This window comes from Coregonus clupeaformis, chromosome 8 (assembly GCF_020615455.1).
Source record: "Coregonus clupeaformis isolate EN_2021a chromosome 8, ASM2061545v1, whole genome shotgun sequence".
Lineage (NCBI taxonomy): Eukaryota > Metazoa > Chordata > Actinopteri > Salmoniformes > Salmonidae > Coregonus > Coregonus clupeaformis.
Window position 1 is genome coordinate 32,352,142 of NC_059199.1, and position 19,811 is coordinate 32,371,952.

Genomic DNA, 19,811 nt, shown 5'->3' on the forward strand with positions numbered 1-19,811 from the left:
TTTCCCTTCTCTCAACTGTACACCCCTCTCTTGCTCTCATCTCTTTATCTCATTGCAGTCGTTCAGGCAGCACTCGACATTCACCACCTGGCCATTTCCTCGCTAGACTCTAATAGGAAGGAGAGGATGCCTAAGCTTTTTTTCATGCCCCTCCCCCCTCCAGAAATATAAGCAGATGGATGCTAGACGCTTCAAATCAGTCCCTATTGGCCATTTCCCCCCTGGTTGGTATGTTACGGCTGACAGACAGAACGTGGGGAGGGGTCTCTTAATCGACCGCCTGACGCCAACAGCTCTAGTTGGTGTTAGCTTTGGATTTACCTGTGAACCTTGTATACTGCACCTCTAAGTCTGGTCAAGAGAGATCAAGGTGAACCATCATGGGATGTCTAAGAAGGACACTGGTATAAAAGAAGAGATGAGGGACAAAGAAATTAGAAAGAGATGGTTGGAAAGGAGGATAACGATAGGATGAAGGAAGAGAGGACCATAGAAAGAGAAGAGTATTATAGAAATAATTAGATTTAGAATTAGTTTAAGTTTATTGTTATACTCTGGACATTTCTACACTTTACGATTGAAATACATGGGTCATTACAAGGGAATAGAATTAGAATAACAACGCAGACTAAAACATAAGAGAGAATAAGAGAGACTTCAGCGATAGAGGGTGAACTAGAAATAGAGAGAGGGAGAGAGCGAGAGAGTGAGGGAGAGATTCTCCCCAGCACTCAATCAAACGTTGGCCCCGTCACAGTGAACAGAGAGTCATGCTAGAGAGTCATCCTGGGGCTTTTCTCTCTCTCTCTCTCTCTCTCTCTCTCTCTCTCTCTCTCTCTCTCTCTCTCTCTCTCTCTCTCTCTCTCTCTCTCTCTCTCGCTCTCTCTCTCTCTCCCCCTCCCTCCCTCCCTTTTTCCCCTCCAGTGTATATGAGTGGTATCCATCTGTCAGCTGTCAGTGCCAGCGAGTGCTATAGAGAGCTGTCACTTCTTGTCAGCCGATGTTTGTGAGGCCTTTTTGCAGCTGCTGTGTTACACATCCCCCTGTTCTGACTGAAGGCCAGCACAGGTCCCAGAGGAAAGAGAGGGAGGGAGGGAGGGAGAGAGGGAGAGAGGGAAAGAGGGAGGGAGAGGGAAAGAGGGAGGGAGGGAGGGAGGGAGGGAGGGAGGGAGGGAGGGAGGGAGGGAGGGAGGGAGGGAGGGAGGGAGGGAGGGAGGGAGGGAGGGAAAGAGAGAAAGAGGATAGAGAAAGGGAGGAATAAAGAACGGTGGAGAGCAAAAGTGGTGGAGAGAGAGGGCAGGCCATCTTTAGCAGATGAACGAGCAAGTGAGTGAGAGAGAGAGATGGAGGAGAAATAGGGGGAATGAGGAAGAGTGGTGAGACTGTGGGGGTAGATGACTCAGAGGATTGCGGGCACTTCACTGGCACTGCTTCAGAGTGTGGTTTGGGCATAGAGAGAGAGAGAGAGAGAGAGCGAGAGAGAGAGAGCGCAAGAGAGAGAGAGAGAGAGAGAGAGAGAGAGAGAGAGAGTCAGGGGAAGAGAGAGAGAAAGATTATTAGAGAGAAGGAGGACAGAGATGTGACTGCCAGTGGCAAAGAGAGGAGGGCAAGCAGCAGCAGACGGCACAAGGCACCAATCAGATAACAGCAAGACCTGTGTGTGTGTGTGTGTGTGTGTGTGTGTGTGTGTGTGTAAGCTGTTTCCCCACACTTGTGCCCCATTTCTCACAAGAGCTGCACTCAAGTACAACACAGCTGAGAGGCAAAGTGCCAATACCAAACGTGGCTCTTGGAAGCAGAAGACCCTCCAAGATTTCAGATCCAAGCACTGTTATTCATCCAAAGCATCTACTGCATAGTAATGTCCAGTTAATTCGTCCTCTTAACACAAACACTCTGTTGAGGTGCTTTAACCCCCAGAGGGTGACACTTTGTATCCTCTGTCACTTTCAGCTAGGAATTCTCCCCTACTGCATGCCAGTTTTACACTACTGAGCCAAGCCAAGCTGTTCTGGCCTGGTTACGCATCCACCATAATAGGAAACTGGTTAACACTTTATTTGGATTGTCCATCTGTAGATGCTCTACAGACGATCTACTGACTATCAGTAACATTTCAACCAACTATATACTAACCCCAACCCTAGCTCTAACCCTAAACTTAACCCTTACACTAGCCCTAACCCTAACCTTAACCCTTACCTAACCTTTATTCTAAACCTAACCCTAACCCTAACCGTAAACGTACTAAGCAGTTGTTTATCAACAGATAGTTTGTTTATAGAAAATCTGGACTATCCAAATAAAGTGTGACCAGAAGATGTTAAAAGAAGAAATCTGAGCCAGAACAGTATGGTCCAGGTGGGCAAAATAGTGTGAAAGGGTATATGATAGACACACTCAGCTATCAATTCTAGGAAGAGAGAACGGTTTGTAATGTTACCCGTAATTCTCTCCTGATGTTTGAGTGTCCAGTTTTCCGTTAGTTACTGGAATATTCAATGTATGTTGGAGAAAAAAAAACTAAGAACCTATTTAGCATGTTTTTGCGCTAGAGTTAGGAGAACATTCTCTTAATGTCAAACAGAACTTACCCAGAACGTGGTTGCCATGTTCTCAGAATATACAATATTAATGTTCCAGACACGTTTCATGGGATGTTGCAAGAAGATTCATGTGTCCAGTTTTCTGAAGGTTAGGAGAATATTCCGTCAACGTCACACCAAACAGACAGAAAACATGGTTGCCATGTTCTCACAAACATATTAATGTTCCAGACACATTTCATGGGACGTTGCAAGAACATTACTGTGTCCAAGAACATTTAAAACATAGGATATTCTGTCGTTGTCACCTGGATGTTTTGTCTAGTTCCCGGCTTGTTCCAGGGACGTCCCATTGCCCTTTCCTGAAGTCAAATGACTTGTGGCTTCATGGGTGGAACGTTATTAATATTCTTCATAAATTCATAATTAATCAACATTTTTTTTTTTTTTTATAAATGTTGAAAATCTGGTGTTATATTTCAGTCTTCTGTGATATACAGTACCAGTCAAAAGTTTGGACACACCTACTCATTCAAGGGTTTTTCTTTATAGCAAACAAGTGCTCAGCATATGTGGGAACTCCTTCAAGAATGTTGGAAAAGCATTCCTCATGAAGCTGGTTGAGAGAATGCCAAGAGTGTGAAATGCTGTCATCAAGGCAAAAGGTGGCTACTTTGAAGAATCTAAAACCTAAAATATATTTTGATTTGTTTAACACTTTTTTTGTTACTACATGATGTCTTCACTATTATTCTACAATGTAGAAAACAGTCAAAATAAAGAAAAACCCTGGAATGAGTAGGTGTTTCCAAACTTTTGACTGGTACTGTATATAAAGCGCAATATTGGGATGCAAACTCAAAATTGAATACATATCAACTCTATATATCTGCCATGGTACAATTGTGTCTTCTTATTTTTAAGCCCATAACCATCAGTTGTCAGAGCACCTTACCGATCACTGCACCTGAACACAGCCCATCTGAAATTAGCCCGCCCAACTACCTCATCCCTATATTGTTATTTATTTTGCTCATTTGTACCCCAGTATCTCTATTTGCACATCATCTCTTGCACATCTATCATTCCAGTGTTAATACTAATTGTAATTATTTTGCACTATAGCCTATTTTATTGCCTTACCTCCATAACTTGCTAAATTTGCACACACTGTATATATATGTATTTCTGTTGTATTTTTTTGACTTTGTTTTGTTTTACCCCATATGTGTTGTTGTTTTTATCGCACTGCTTTGCTTTATCTTGGCCAGGTCGCAGTTGTAAATGAGAACTTGTTCTCAACTGGTTTACCTGGTTAAATAAAGGTGAAATAAATAAAATAAAAAATAAAAATGTGTGTGAGGTGTATACTTTGGTTTCAAAGTAGGTTTGTTTAAGACTACCAAGAAACACTCTGTGTGACCGTGATTTAGCCCACTGCAGTGAAAGATTAAGACGTTTTTATGAGGTCGCCTGATGGTGCCAAAGAACGTGCCGGCACAAAAACTGTGCCAAGCCCATGATCCATTTACAGTCTGTTGGCAAGGTTAAGGACACGCACACTGCTTTAAACATATGACTGTTTCAACATCCATATTTGACTTACATTGTGCATGTTAATTTATACAGTAATTATTATTCAACATGTCCTAACCTGGGATTTGAACTCACAACCTCTTGGGCCACAGCATTCCAAGCCTCCTGCTACACCACCATGTCTGTGTCAATGATTGATTTCAACTGCATCGCTACCCTTTGCACCTCAAAGTACTGTATATCTCAGCTCTGTTAAAAGTACACTCAAGAAAAACTTTTTTATTTATCATAGTGATTAAGGAGTAACATTAAAACAGAGTAATATGCCCCACCAATGTATGACAACTATACAGAATAAATTAAGTACATATATAAAATTATATGCCATTTAGAAGACGCTTTTATCCAAAGCGACTTACAGTCATGTGTGCATACATTTTTACGTATTGGTGGTCCCGGGGATCGAACCCACTACCCTGACATTACAAGCACCATGCTCTACCAATTGAGCTACAGAGGACCAAGTAAATAAAATCAAAGATGAGAGAATAGTCAGATTGACTGATAACTGACACAGACATGACACAGACAATGCCAACATGACACAGACAATGCCAACAGAGCTGGCATTACAGTTTTTTTATCGCTTTGGTGTAATTTTCACAAGTATGTGGTAAACTTCTACTACTCTTAGTACAGATCTCAATACAGATCATCAAAAAGGCAGTTGTTTCAGAACTCTAAGCACATTTTTAATTGAATAAGTACAACACACAAAATCATAATGTCTCTTTTTCACCAAACAGTGTCATCTATAAATACATGTTTCACATTGCAATACATGTTTATATAAAGTTTTATGGGAAAGTTGAATGTCAGCACAATGCATTGCTCACATTACTTTTAATATGATTATATTCTCATTGGTTATGATACATTTTACTATTACTTAATCCAACTGCTCTTAATTGATGATCACTTAAACGTTTGGTAAACCTATAGATTTCACATGTAAACTGGTTTGTCTACTACAGATTTTGAGCACTACATAATGAAAATGTACTGTATGTCTGTAAAGTAGAAACACAAAAGGTAGGATTTATATTCTCGAATGTACTACTATGATGATGACTATTATGATTTTACTTCACAGTAAGTTTAAATACAGTCTGATATTGACGAGATCAGAGAACAAATCGAATCAAATCGAATCAAAATCGAATGAAATTGTATTGGTCGCGTACAGAGATTAGCAGATGTTACAGCAGATGCAGCGAAATGCTTGTGTTTCTAGCTCCTACAGTGCAGTAATACAATATCAATACAATACAAAACCGATACGCAAATATTCCAGAAAATCCTAAACAATAAATAAATGCATCCCCTATACAGTAAACATGGGGGTGGGGTCACACTGCTTTACTAAAATTGCATTGGCCAATACAGTACTGTAATACCGTAATACACTGACTGTACAAAACATTATGTTATTTCCATGATATAGACTGACAAGGTGAATACAGGTGAAAGCTATGATCCTTTATTGATGACACTTGTTAAATCCACTTCAATCAGTGTAGATGAAGGGGAGGAGACAGGTTAAAGAAGGATTTTTAGGCCTCGAGACAATTGAGACATGGATTGTGTATGTGTGACATTCAGATGGTGAATGGGCACGACCAAAGATTTAAGTGCCTTTGAACGGGGTATGGTAGTAGATGCCAGGCGCACCGGTTTATGTCAAGGCTGCAACGCTACTGGGTTTTTCACGCTCAACAGTTTCCCGTGTGTATCAAGAATGTTCCACCACCCAGAGGACATCCAGCCAACTTGACACAACTGTGGGAAGCATTGGAGTCAACATGGGCCAGCATCCCTGTGGAACTCTTTCGACACCTTGTAGAGTCCATGCCCCTGCGAATTGAAGCTGTTCTGAGGGAAAAGGGGGGAGTGTGGTTGCAACTCAATATTAGGAAGGTGTATTTAATGTTTTGTACACTCAGTGTATGTGCCATTTACATATCAGACACTTTTATCAGTCCACACATTTTAGTATGTGACCCGAGTGGGAATCAAACCCACAACTCTGGTGTTGCAAGTGCCATGCATCTTATGAACTGAGCCACTTACAGGACCACTACAATACATTAGTACAATACAATACTGGAAAATACAATACACAATTACAATACAGGTGGAAGATGTAAGATTGCCATCCCCATACCACCCTGCTTCAGGCCATGGATTAGGCATGCAGTGATTTCAATCCAGCTCTATGTCAGGCTTGGATTCGCCATGCCAAAAGGTTTTTCCCCAGCTGCATGAACAATGAGGATATTTACTGCGATTTCGATGAGAATCTATGGCCAAGTGCTCAAGACAGGCTTGATGCAAATTACTGCCTGCTAAACATTTCTTAGATTTTATTACATTTTGAAAGATGTCTTCAATGATCACACCTTTGATCACACATGGGATAGAAATTATGGAAATGTGATGTTCAGTCAAAATTAGTCTGGGTTTCTGTATAAGCACTTTGTGACATCTGCTGATGTAAAAAGGAATTTATAAATACATTTGATTGATTGATTGATAATGTGAAAAGATTGTGTTGTACTGTAATGTACAGTACTGTAGCATACTACATTCAAAGGACAATTTTGAACTGTATCTTACATTTTTGGATTAACTGGTTGTTTAAAGACCTAAATTGAGACGATATCATTATGTTGTGTTTTGGTGATTAAACCATTATAGTACTCATTATATTTCACAGTAAACTTATATTTGGGATCAATGGTTGGGTGGTGAAAGATGTCTACAAACAAAATGAATGCACAATGAAAGGTTTTGAATGTAAGTGTGTTGTGTTTCCAGTTTGGAAGTTTTGTACTAAGAGTTTTGAAATTCACCACAAACTTGTGAAAATAGCACCAAAGCGATAAAAAAAAAGCTGAGATATACAGTACTTTGAAGTGCAAAGTGTAGCAATGCAGGAAAAATAAGTCATTGACACAGACATGGTGGCGTAGCAGGAAGATCAGAATGCGGTGAACCAAGAGGTTAAGAGTTCAAATCCCAGGTGAGGACATGTTGAATAATACAGTAAATACTGAACAATATAATTATATATGTAAATTGAAAACATTGTATGTTAAAAGCAGTGTGTGTCCCTAACCTTGCCAACAAAGAGCTGTGAAAGGATCAGTGGTTCACATTGCTGGGACCTAATCAAAAATGACAATGCCCTATGTTTTTAACGACATTGGACACATGAATGTTCTTACCATGAAACTTGTCTAGAATATTCATATATTTTATTCTGAAAACATGGCAACCATGTTCTGTGTATGTTTGGTGTGACGTTGATTAAATATTCTCCTAACCCTCAGAAAACTGGACACATGAATGTTCTTGCAACGTTCCCATGAAACTTGTCTAGAACATTAATAGATTTTATTCTGAGAACATGGCAACCAAGTTCTGTGCATGTTTGTTGGTGACATTGATGGAATATTCTCCTAACCCTCAGAAAACTAGAAACTGGAATATTCTTGCAACGTTCCAATGAAACGTGTATAGAACATTAATATTGAATATTCTGAAAACATTGTAACCATGTTCTGGGTAAGTTATGTTTGACATTAAGGGAATGTTCTCTTGGAAACAGTCCTTACACATCACTGGAACATTCCTATGAAAACCTTAGGCAAAGCCCTACAGACTCCTAAGAGAACGTTCTCTAAAGTTGTGGGAACGTTTGTTGTTAGCTCGGAAGGTTGTAAGATAATGCTCTGAATTCATTCAAAGTTGCACTGTGGAGAACCATGTTTTAAATGCAATCAAATTAGATTTTCGCTTTATTTTAACGACAGATTTAGGGCTGAGTTGCTTTTAAGCACATTGTGAAAAATGTATTCATAGATTGACAAATTGATTCAAATATGTCTCCAAATAATACAGACAAGCCCCTTCTGTTGGCAAACTTTAGAGAAGCGGAATTATTGAACTGCTGATGGTTATCTTTTTTCCTCATTCAAAATGCTTCTTTAAATTGTCATTTCTGTCAAAGTCCCTTCTGGCCGCCCCTCAATCCAGACTTATGGTTTTTGGAAGTGGAGTGTTTCCCAAACAAGTGCCTGTCAATGTAGTCTCAGTCTCAGTCTCAGTCTCAGTCTCAGTCTCAGTGTCAGTGTCAGTGTCAGTGTCAGTGTCAGTGTCAGTGTCAGTGTCAGTGTCAGTGTCAGTGTCAGTCTCTCTCTCTCTCTCTCTCTCTCTCTCTCTCTCTCTCTCTCTCTCTCTCTCTCTCTCTCTCTCTCTCTCTCTCTCTCTCTCTCTCTCTCTCTCTCTCTCTCTCTCTCTCTCTCTCTCTCTCTCTCTCTCTCTCTCTCTCTCTCTCTCTCTCTCTCTCTCTCTCTCTCTCTCTCTCTCTCTCTCTCTCTCTCTCTCTCTCTCTCTCTCTCTCTCTCTCTCTCTCTCTCTCTCCACCCAGGGGTTGATGTATGTGTGCTTGAACATTTGCATATGCAATCTCAGCAGCCCCTATCTGAACTAAGGTGTGTGTGCCTTTATGTGCATTGAGAAGGGAGGGGGTTATGAAGACAGAAATATGCAACACTTTCCAAACAACCTCTTAAAAAATGACACTCTCCCACTTTCTTCAAAGCGTCAGACCAAAGCATGGAGGCGCCTTGCTGAAGCACACATCAAAACAAAAACAGCGAGGAGAACATTTAACGCACCTCTTTAATTCCTCAAATCGTACGTCTGTATCCAAAAAGAGTCTGTATTCAAAAAGAGGCTACGGGGGAAAATGTTTGAAAGCAACCCCCGCCCAAAATACACAAACCACTACCACTCTTTGACTTCCCTAATCTTTACTGCCTAATACAGAGCGGAACTTAAAAACAAACAAGCGTGAATTCAAAGAGCATATTTTTTGGTTTCAACATGCATTCAACAGACTGACAAACGGGCTTATGGGTTGGTTATGGGAGCAGTGCAGACTCCAGTATCTAAGACAGACTATCACTGTTTCCTCTCACAGGAAAAGTAGATTTGATTATTGTTGGGTAAATTAAAAATGGAAAGTAATGGAGAAAGTATGTTATTAACATGTTTTATTTTATTTGTATTGATTATTTATCCAATTGAATTCCACTGAGAAAGGAATCTGTTTTTCATATTTTGTCATATGCCCACTAGGAGAAAACCTGACTACCCTATACACGTACAGTAGTTAATATACTGTTCACAATGACCCTTTCAAGCCATAGACATATACATAGTCTAGCGCTATAATGACTCATAACTCATTAACAAAACCTCAGGCCTCACTCCCCTGTCATTGCATGAACTCTCACTAAGTCATACAGTACCTCTGAACAAACTGTAGGCTACACAGTATAAGCTATCATAAACACCCACAGTACCAGCTGTTGTAAATATTGTGTCTAGCTAAGAAACCATATTGGAAAATTGACAACGGTTCAGCAAGTTAAAGTGACTTGCAGAGCGAGAAAGAGAGAGAGATGGTGGGGGAGAAGGAAAATACATAGAGAGGATAAAAAAGTGGGAGGGGGGAAGAAAAAGGCAAATACAGATGAAGAATGAGAGAAACAAAGGTTTAAAGTAGTGGAGAAGAAACAATTGAGTGAGAGAATGACAGCGAAAGAGAACCTAAATAAACAACAGGTGTAGACTAACAGTGAAATGAATACTTACGTGCCCTTCCCAACAATGCTGAGAGAAAGAAAATAGAGAAATAATAGAAAAGCAAAACACGTAATAATAAAAGTAATAATAAATACACAATGAATAATGATAACTTAGCTATATACATGGGGGACCAGTACTGAGTCGATGTGCAGGGTTACGAGGTAATTGAGGTATATACTGTATGTACAGTTGAAGTCGGAAGTTTACATACACCTTAGCCAAATACATTTAAACTCAGTTTTTCACAATTCCTGACATTTAATCTGTCACGATGTACTTGTGGATGTGGTGGTGAAGTCAGGCGCAGGACACAGCGGATAAGTCAAACAGCTTTACTTGACTGAATACACAATACAGAAAATAAATGGCCTCAAAACACAGGAGGCGAAAACCTACGCGCAACGCGTAAAACACTAAAGCACAACATAAACCAACAGACAAACGACAGGCGGACAACAACACACAACTCAGGTGCACTAAACTAGACATTACCAAACAAACATCGAAACATCAAACGGTGGCAGCTAGTACTCCGGGGACGACGAACGCCGAAGCCTGCCCGAACAAGGAGGAGGAGCAGCCTCGGCGGTATTCGTGACATAATCCTAGTAAAAAGTGACTGTCTTAGGTCAGTTAGGATCACCAATATATTTTAAGAATGTGAAATGTCAGAATAATAGTAGAGAGAATGATTTATTTCAGCTTTTATTTCTTTCACCACATTTCCAGTGGATCAGAAGTATACATACACTCAATTAGTATTTGGTAGCATTGCCTTTAAATTATTTAACTTGGGTCAAACGTTTCGGGTAGCCTTCCACAAGCTTCCCACAATAAGTTGGGTGAATCTTGGCCCATTCCTCCTGACAAAGCTGGTGTAACTGAGTCAAGTTTGTAGGCCTCCTTGCTCACACACGCTTTTTCAGTTCTGCCCACACATTTTCTATAGTATTGAGGTCTTTGTGATGGCCACTCCAATACCTTGACTTTGTTGTCCTTAAGCCATAACTTTGGAAGTATGCTTGGGGTCATTGTCCATTTGGAAGACCCATTTGCGACCAAGCTTTAACTTCCTGACTGATGTCTTGAGATGTTGCTTCAATATATCCACATCTATTTTGTGAAGTGCACCAGTCCCTCCTGCAGCAAAGCACCCCCACAGCATGATGCTGCCAACCCCGTGCTTCACGGTTGGGATGGTGTTCTTCGTCTTGCAAGAACCCCCTTTTTCCTCCAAACATAACAATGGTCATTATGTCCAAACAGTTCTATTTTGGTTTCATCAGACCAGAGGACATTTCTCCAAAAAGTACGATCTTTGTCCCCATGTGCAGTTGCAAACCATAGTCTGGCTTTTTTATGGTGGTTTTGGAGCAGTGGTTTCTTCCTTGCTGAGCGGCCTTTCAGGTTATGTTGATATAGGACTCGTTTTACTGTGGATATAGATACGTTTGTACCTGTTTCCTCCAGCATCTTCACAAGGTCCTTTGCTGTTGTTCTGGGATTGATTTGCACTTTTCGCACCAAAGTACGTTCATCTCTAGGAGACAGAACGCGTCTCCTTCCTGAGCGGTATGACGGCTGCGTGGTCGCATAGTGTTTATACTTGCATACTATTGTTTGTACAGATGAACGTGGTACCTTCAGGCGTTTGGAAATTGCTCCCAAGGATGAACCAGACTTGTGGAGGTCTACAATTTTTTTCTGAGGTCTTGGCTGATTTCTTTTGATTTTCCCATGATGTCAAGCAAAGAGGAAGTGAGTTTGAAGGTAGGCCTTGAAATACATCCACAGGTACACCTCCAATTGACTCAAATTATGTCAATTAGCCTATCAGAAGCTTCTAAAGCCATGACATCATTTTCTGGAATTTTCCAAGCTGTTTAAAGGCACAGTCAACTTAGTGTATGTAAACTTCTGACACACTGGAATTGTGATACAGTGAATTATAAGTGAAATAATCTGTCTGTAAACAATTGTTGGAAAAATTACTTGTGTCATGCACAAAGTAGATGTCCTAACCGACTTGCCAAAACTATAGTTTGTTAACAAGAAATGTGTGGAGTGGTTGAAAAACGAGTTTTAATGTGTAAGTGAATGTAAACTTCCGACTTCAACTGTACATATAACTTTGAATAAAGTGACAGATAATAAACAGTAGCAGCAGCATATGTGATGAGACAAAAAAGTTAGTGCAAAAAGGGTCAATGCAGATAGTCTGGGTAGCTATTTGGTTAACTATTTAACTAACTATTTAGCAGTCTTATGGCTTGTGGGTAAAAGCTGTTCAGGGTCCAGTTGGTTCCAGACTAGGTGCATCTGTACTGCTTGCTGTGTGGTAGCAGAGAGAACAGTATTGGGTGGCTGGAGTCTTTGACAATTTTTAGGGCCTTCCTCTGACACTTCCTGGTATAGAGTCCTGGATGGCAGGAAGCTCAGCCCCAGTGATGTTATGGGCCATACGCACTACCCTCTTTAGCGTCTTGCGGTCGGATGCCAAGCTGTTGCCATACCAAACAGGGATGCAGCCAGTCAAGATGCTCTCAATTGTGCAGCTGTATAACTTTTTGAGGATCTGAGGGCCCATGCCGAATCTTTTCAGCCTCCTGAGGGGGAAGAGGCATTGTCCTGCCCTCTTCACAACTGTGTTGGTGTGTGTGGACCATGATAGATTCTTAGTGATGTGGACACCGAGGAAGGCTCTCGACCCGCTCCTGTACAGCCTCGTTGTGAATGGGGGCGTGCTCGTCCCTCCGTTTCCTGTAGTCCACGATCAGCTCCTTTGTGTTGTTGACATTGAGGGAGAAGTTATTGTCCTGGCACCACACTGCCAGGTCTCTGACCTCCTCCCTATAGGCTATCTCATCGGCGTCGGTGATCAGGCCTACCACCGTCGTGTCGTTGGCGAACTTAATGATGGTGTTGGAGTCGTGTGCGGCCACGCAGTCATGGGTGAACAGGGAGTACAGGAAGGGACTAAGCATCCGCCCCTGATGGGCCCCGGTGCTTGAGGGTCAGCGTGGCGGATGTATTGTTGCCTACCGTCACCACCTGGGGGCGGCCTGTCAGGAAGTCCAGATTCCAGTTGCAGAGAACAATCACAGAGTCAGAGAGAACCGCTGCAGTAGTTTGTTCCCGACGCCGTTTCTTATTTGTTTGCGTGAGTAAACACGCTTTTGTGATGACATTTTGATGGCGCCTTCTAAACTGTCTTGTAAATCGTCTCCCCTTCTCTTAGCTCTCCATCTATATGTAGCACCTGGGGTAGACGCTGGGAAACAGCCTTGTGCATCGGGCTGTCAAAGATGACAGACCTCTTTTCCCTCCCACCATCTCTCCCTCCATCCCCCCCCATCAGTACCGAGGGAAGACTGTTTGACTGTTTTCCCTTCACTCAAAAAAACATATGCACTCACTAACTGTAAGTCGCTCTGGATAAGAGTGTCTGCTAAATGACTAAAATGTAAATGTAATATGCACAGGGTAATTTGATTGATGATGCAGGGGGATAAAGATGGTGCAAAGTTTGGATGGCGCGTTTGGTGGACAGATGATGCTGGCGATTTGTTTGGTCATCCTTCACAATGCTACTATATGTAATATGTTGGGTGACGTTGCGTGTGTGTGTATGTGTTTGCGATGTGTGTGTGTGTGTGTGTGTATGAGTTTGCAATGTGTGTGTGCTTGTGTGTGTGTGTGCGTGCGTGCGTGCGTGCTTGCTTGCGTGTGTGCGATGTCTGTGTGTGTGTATGTTTCTGTGTGTGTGTTTGTGCGGGCGCATGTGTGTCTGTGCGTGTTTGAGAAGTGTGTGTGAGAGAGAGAGAGAGAGAGAGAGAGAGAGAGAGAGAGAGAGAGAGAGAGAGAGAGAGAGAGAGAGAGAGAGGAAAGGAGGGGGGGACTAAGTGCCGGCACAGACGGAGCGATAGGCGGGGATGGCTGTTCCATCTGGGGACCCATGACAAGGAGATGGCATTCCAACTGTGACAGATTTGGCAGGGCGGGCCCATATTGGCATCTGCCACTTACTCTCTCACAGTCGAGCATCTTTCATAACAACTCTCTGTGTGCCTAGGAGGTAAAATAGTACAGTCGTGGTCAAAGGTTTTGAGAATGACACAAATTTTAATTTTCACAAAGTCTGCTGCCTCAGTTTTTATGATGGCAATTTGCATATACTCCAGAATGTTATGAAGAGTGATCAGATGAATTGCAATTAATTGCGAAGTCCCTCTTTGCCATGAAAATGAACTTCATCCCCAAAAAACACTGCATTTCAGCCCTGCCACAAAGGACCAGCTGATATCATGTCAGTGATTCTCTCGTTAACACAGGTGAGAGTGTTGATGAGGACAATGCTAGAGATCACTCTGTCATGCTGATTGAGTTAGAATAACAGACTGGAAGCTTTAAAAGGAGGGTTTTGCTTGAAATCATAGTTCTTCCTCTGTTAACCATGGTTACCTGCAAGGAAACATGTGCCGCCATCATTGCTTTGCACAAAAGGGGCTTCACAGGCAAGGATATTGCTGCTAGTAAGATTGCACCTAAATCAACCATTTATCGGATCGTCAAGAACTTCAAGGAGAGAGGTTCAATTGTTGTGAAGAAGGCTTCAGGGCGACAAAGAAAGTCCAGCAAGCGCTAGGACCATCTCCTAAAGTTGATTCAGCTGCGGGATCGTGGCACCACCACTACAGCAGGCAGGTGTGAGTGCATCTGCACGCACAGTGAGGCGAAGACTTTTGGAGGATGGCCTGGTGTCATGAAGGGCAGCGAGGAAGCCACTTCTCTCCAGGAAAAACATCAGGGACAGACTGATATTCTGCAAAAGGTACAGGGATTGGCCTGCTGAGGACTGGGGTAAAGTCATTTTCTCTGATGAATCCCCTTTCCGATTGTTTGGGGCATCTGGAAAAAAGCTTGTCCGGAGAAGACAAGGTGAGCGCTACCATCAGTCCTGTGTCATGCCAACAGTAAAGCATCCTGAGACCATTCATGTGTGGGGTTGCTTCTCAGCCAAGGGAGTGGGCTCACTCACAATTTTGCCTAAGAACACAGCCATGAATAAAGAATGGTACCAACACATCCTCCGAGAGCAATTCTCCCAACCATCCAAGAACAGTTTGGTGACGAACAATGCCTTTTCTAGCATGATGGAGCACCTTGCCTTAAGGCAAAAGTGATAACTAAGTGGCTCGGGGAACAAAACATCGGAATTATGGGTCAATGGCCAGGAAACTCCCCAGACCTAAATTCCATTGAGAACTTGTGGTCAATCCTCAAGAGGCGGGTGGACAAACAAAAACCCACAAATTCTGACAAACTCCAAGCATTGATTATGCAAGAATGGGCTGCCATCAGTCAGGATGAGGCCCAGAAGTTAATTGACAGCATGCCAGGGCGGATTGCAGAGGTCTTGAAAAAGAAGGGTCAACACTGCAAATATTGACTCTTTGCATAAACTTTATGTAATTGTCAATAAAAGCCTTTGACACTTATGGAATGCTTGTAGATATACCTCAGTATACCATCTGACAAAAATATCTAAAAACACTGAAGCAGCAAACTTTGTGAAGACCAATACTTGTGTCATTCTCAAAACTTTTGACCACGACTGTACAGCTTTAAGTCCATTTTGTGTCTTAAACATACTGACGTCCATACTCATGTCCATGGAAGTTGTAGAAGCTTTTAGGTTTAGGCTTAGCCACCCTCAATCAGGCATGTGCACAGATAGGGCCCTAGGGGTGCTCGAGCACCTTCCCTATGAGAAAAGTGTGCATGCAGATTGGTTACATATTTTATTCCCTTTTCTTTCTTGTAACTGTAAATGTAATTAATTGCCCATCAAACTAGGTAGGCTAATCTCACAAGCGCTTGAATCTTTGAAAATTCCTCCTCCCCTGCCCCTCTGCCACCACAAGAGCACGCGCTGCTGCACTCGTCCTGGCTTTAGGATAGACTACAGGCGCCGGACGGTGAGTTTTGTCGTCTCTCAGAGCAGGGGAGAATTTGACAGTTTTTTTGTAAAAGGCAGCATAGCTAAACCGCTAGCTAACAATATACTGATTTAAATCATATACTAGCTACATTAGCTATGATCAGCTGATTACCCACGGTCCCTCTTTTCCCCACCTGATGTAGGCTGTCTGTGGGCAGTAGTAGCCTGGGTGAGAGTGTTTTTGTAAAACATAAAGGCATTCATGGGGGGGGGGAGTGTCATGTGGATTTATCTCAATACATTAAGTAATTTGATCAATATCATGTATTTTTCATCTCATAAATGTATTATGTACTTGTTCTATTTGTTGTATTTGTTGTAGCATCTGTGAGTGTGAGTCTTACTCCAATCATAGCGTTGAGTGTACCAAACATTACGAACACCTGCATAAATATTGAGTTTCACCCCCTTTTGCCCTCAGAACAGCTTCAATTCGTCGGGGCATGGACTCTACAAGGTGTCGAAAGTGTTCCACAGGGATGCTGGCCCATGTTGACTCCAATGCTTCCCACAGTTCTATCAAGTTGATTGGATGTCCTTTCGCTGGTGGACCATTCTTGATACACAAGGGAAACTGTTGAGCGTTAAAAAAACAGTGGTGTAAAGTACTTAAGTAAAAATACTTTAAAGTACTATTTAAGTAGTTTTTTGGGGTATCTGTACTTTACTTTACTATTTATATTTTTGCCAACTTTTACTTTTACTTCACAACATTCCTAAAGAAAATAATGTACTTTTTACTCCATACATTTCCCTGACACCCAAAAGCACTCGTTACATTTTGACACGAAAATGGTCCAATTCGCACACTTATCAAGAGAACGTCCCTGGCCATCCCTACTGGCTCTGATCTGGCGGACTGTTGGAGTGTTACTACTAAGCTATATGGAACTGTTTTAAGAAGGTCATACCAAGGAACATTTAGCTATTTGATTTAGAATTTTAAGACCCCTTGAAGTATAAAAAATATGTATAAAAATGATTTGATGAAGAAAAATAATGTGGCCTTACTGCTATTAGCCCATAGAAACGCATTGAGTAACAGATTCACTACATGGAACAACAGACAGTCCCCCCCCAAAAAAATCTAAAGGAAATGTGTTCTGAAGTGTCTGTCCTATATAGGGGGGCAGCTGGTAGCTTAGTGGTTAAGAGCGTTGTGCCAGTAACCGAGAGGTCGCTGGTTCTAATCCCCAAGCTGACTAGGTGACAAATCTGCCGATGTGCCCTTGAGCAAGGCACTTAACACTAATTGCTCCTGTAAGTCACTCTGGATAAGAGCGTCTGCTAAATGACATATTTATTATATCTGAAAGGTCAGGAATTTTTTGGGATTTTTTTTGTACAGTGTGTACAGTGAGGGAAAAAAGTATTTGATCCCCTGCTGATTTTGTACGTTTGCCCACTGACAAAGAAATGATCAGTCTATAATTTTAATGGTTGGTTTATTTGAACACTGAGAGACAGAATAACAACAAAAAATCTAGAAAAACGCATGTAAAAAAAAATATAAATTGATTTGCATTTTAATGAGGGAAATAAGTATTTGACCCCCTCTCAATCAGAAAGATTTCTGGCTCCCAGGTGTCTTTTATACATTTAACGAGCTGAGATTAGGAGCACACTCTTAAAGGGAGTGCTCCTAATCTCAGCTTGTTACCTGTATAAAAGACACCTGTCCACAGAAGCAATCAATCAGATTCCAAACTCTCCACCATGGCCAAGACCAAAGAGCTCTCCAAGGATGTCAGGGACAAGATTGTAGACCTACACAAGGCTGGAATGGGCTACAAGACCATCGCCAAGCAGCTTGGTGAGAAGGTGACAACAGTTGGTGCGATTCTTCGCAAATGGAAGAAACACAAAAGAACTGTCAATCTCCCTCGGCCTGGGGCTCCATGCAAGATCTCACCTTGTGGAGTTGCAATGATCATGAGAACGGTGAGGAATCAGCCCAGAACTACACGGGAGGATCTTGTCAATGATCTCAAGGCAGCTGGGACCATAGTCACCAAGAAAACAATTGGTAACACACTACGCCGTGAAGGACTGAAATCCTGCAGCGCCCGCAAGGTCCCCCTGCTCAAGAAAGCACATATGGAGGCCCGTCTGAAGTTTGCCAATGAACATCTGAATGATTCAGAGGAGAACTGGGTGATAGTGTTGTGGTCAGATGAGACCAAAATGGAGCTCTTTGGCATCAACTTAACTCACCTTGTTTGGAGGAGGAGGAATGCTGCCTATGACCCCAAGAACACCATTCCCACCGTCAAACATGGAGGAGGAAACATTATGCTTTGGGGGTGTTTTTCTGCTACGGGACAGGACAACTTCACCGCATCAAAGGGACGATGGACGGGGCCATGTACCGTCAAATCTTGGGTGAGAACCTCCTTCCCTCAGCCAGGGCATTGAAAATGGGTCGTGGATGGGTAATTCAGCATGACAATTACCCAAAACACACGGCCAAGGTAACAAAGGAGTGGCTCAAGAAGAGGCACATTAAGGTCCTGGAGTGGCCTAGCCAGTCCCCAGACCTTAATCCCATAGAAAATCTGTGGAGGGAGCTGAAGGTTCGAGTTGCCATACGTCAGCCTCGAAACCTTAATGACTTGGAGAAGATCTGCAAAGAGGAGTGGGACAAAATCCCTCCTGAGATGTGTGCAAACCTGGTGGCCAACTACAAGAAACGTCTGACCTCTGTGATTGCCAACAAGGGTTTTGCCACCAAGTACTAAGTAATGTTTTGCAGAGGGGTCAAATACTTATTTCCCTCATTAAAATGCAAATCAATTTATAACATTTTTGACATGCGTTTTTCTGGATTTTTTTGTTGTTATTCTGTCTCACACTGTTCAAATAAACCTACCATTAAAATTATAGACTGATCATGTTTTTGTCAGTAGGCAAACATACAAAATCAGCAGGGGATCAAATACTTATTTCCCTCACTGTATTTAACCTCTTATTTTTGCCACTAAACTGTATCCATATATACTTCCATTCATTTTTTCAAATGGTACTAGGGGACCTTCAGACGAGTCTTGTGAGGCCTGTGGGCTTCCTAGAGCAAAACAATCGACATGTACGTGTTCGTGAGATTCCACCTTTCCACAGTGGGGTCATATTAGTGTTTAGCCCAAACTGATCAGACGCTACAGACAGAAGTTGGCAGATCAGCTGTATCGACTTCAGACGAGTCCCAAGACGCTTGGTGGGGGTCATAGAGCAAAACACCATTGTGTTCATGAGAGTCTCATCTTTCCATAGAGAGGTCATAATAGTTTGTAGGCCAAAATGTTCGGATGCTACAGACGATTTTGTGAGAAGAACGATTTTCGGGATGTCTCATGGTCTAACAAACACCACTCTAGCTCTGTCATAGGTAGATGTGGTGGATTGAGATGCATCCAATGCAAAAATTCGGATAGAGTGCATTCGGAAAGTATTAATACCCCTTGAGTTTTTCCACATTTTGTTACGTTACAGCCTTATTCTAAAATGGATTAAATTGTTTTTTTTTCCTCATCAATCTACACACACCTTTTGTGTGTGCAAATATATAAAAATGCAAAAAACTTAAATGCCACATTTACATAAGTGTTCAGACCCTTTAGTCAGTACTTTGTTGAAGCACCTTTGGCAGCGATTACAGCCTCGATTCTTCTTGGGTATGACGCTACAAGCTTGGGACACCTGTATTTGGGGAGTTTCTCCCATTCTTCGCTGCAGATCCTCTCAAGCTGTCAGGTTGGATGGGGAGCGTCACTGCAGAGCTATTTTCAGGTCTCTCCAGAGATGTTCAATCGGGTTCAAGTCTTGGCTATGGCTGGGCCACTCAAGGACATTCATAGACTTATCCCGAAGCCACTCCTGCATTTTCTTGGCTGTGTGCTTAGGGTCGTTGTCGTGTTGGAAGGTGAACCTTCGTCCCTGTCTGAGGTCATGAGTGCTCTGGAGCAGGTTTTTATCAAGGATCTCTCTGTACTTTGCTCCGTTCATCTTTGCCT